A 963-nucleotide genomic window follows, 5' to 3' on the forward strand; every position below is an offset into this window, starting at 1 on the left:
GTTTATAGCAGAGCATACTTGCGAAATAACTAAATTCAGGACAGGTGCACAACAACGAACAGAGATCGCACATTCATATTTCTTTCTTACCTTTGACTGCAACCCATTTAATTGTCTTGCCATTGGTAGCAGCACCACCATAGGTTTGTGCAGTTAATTTGTTCCCACACTTCCACGTTTCAATGCATTTAAAAACGTTCAGATCTGATTGATCTGCACTAACATCATTAAAATTGATAAATCGTTCTTTAATAACACAATCTTTTGTAACATAACGTAAAACAGATTATTCATCTACAAGAGTAGCAACGAATTTAGCCTGCTTCAGGCAATTTTGTATTTCATCCAACATAACTTTTTTGAACTGCATCGATCAAGTCATTTTGAATTTTGTCTGAGAGACCTGAGAAAACAGAAGCAATATCAAAATGGCTTGTCAAATTTTCGTCATATTTCCCTATTAAATATAAGAGTTCTTTATAAATTCTGCGATTATTGGATTCTTTACATTTAAAATGACCCCGAAATGATAATTCCTGGAGACGGCAATTGTCCGAAGACGAAGAAAACACCATGCATATGTGTATATGCATGCTTGTATATGTGGGTGTGTATGTATACTTATAAAGAGAGCTATCGTTCTTACGCATGCGCAATACAATTGATTTCCATTTCCTTAATATTTAAACCATGTTACCTTCTTGTTTGACATCTTCCTCAATTATCACTCGGTATTATAATAATATCAATTATAAAATATTTCTGTAAGTATTAAAGACCCAATGTATTAATTCTCTTTATTGTTGTAGATTACCTGATTTCTTACCGACCCGCACCACAAACTGTACCCCTTTGGTGTTGCTAGTCAGACGTCGATGTTCTATTACTAACTACATTGTCTATAATCGGTTGTTGAACATATTTAAAGGCTATCTTGGTCTCTCTCTCTCTCTGTATATATAT

The 963-nt window shown here is 34.1% G+C and overlaps 2 protein-coding genes across 4 annotated transcripts in view; one reads left to right on the forward strand and one right to left on the reverse strand.

Annotated features, from left to right (window-relative positions):
- The window catches only part of LOC128251055 (zinc finger protein 665-like), a 14628-nt gene extending 14398 nt beyond the window's left edge, over positions 1-230 (reverse strand). The window contains exon 1 of the mRNA XM_052977374.1: positions 91-230. The gene's annotated coding sequence lies outside the window, so the exon portion shown is untranslated. The remainder of the gene's footprint in view (positions 1-90) is intronic.
- LOC106868404 (zinc finger protein 239) overlaps positions 1-963 on the forward strand; it is a 12110-nt gene that overhangs the window by 7741 nt on the left and 3406 nt on the right. The window contains exon 1 of one of the 3 annotated variants that reach the window (XM_052977378.1): positions 523-607. The exons of 1 other annotated variant lie outside the window; for it this stretch is intronic. The gene's annotated coding sequence lies outside the window, so the exon portion shown is untranslated. Of the gene's footprint in view, positions 1-522; positions 608-651; positions 765-963 lie in introns of those variants that run through there. One more of the 3 variants, XM_014913638.2, reaches the window with a different exon arrangement.

This window comes from Octopus bimaculoides, chromosome 28 (genome assembly GCF_001194135.2).
Source record: "Octopus bimaculoides isolate UCB-OBI-ISO-001 chromosome 28, ASM119413v2, whole genome shotgun sequence".
Taxonomy (NCBI): Eukaryota; Metazoa; Mollusca; class Cephalopoda; order Octopoda; family Octopodidae; genus Octopus; species Octopus bimaculoides.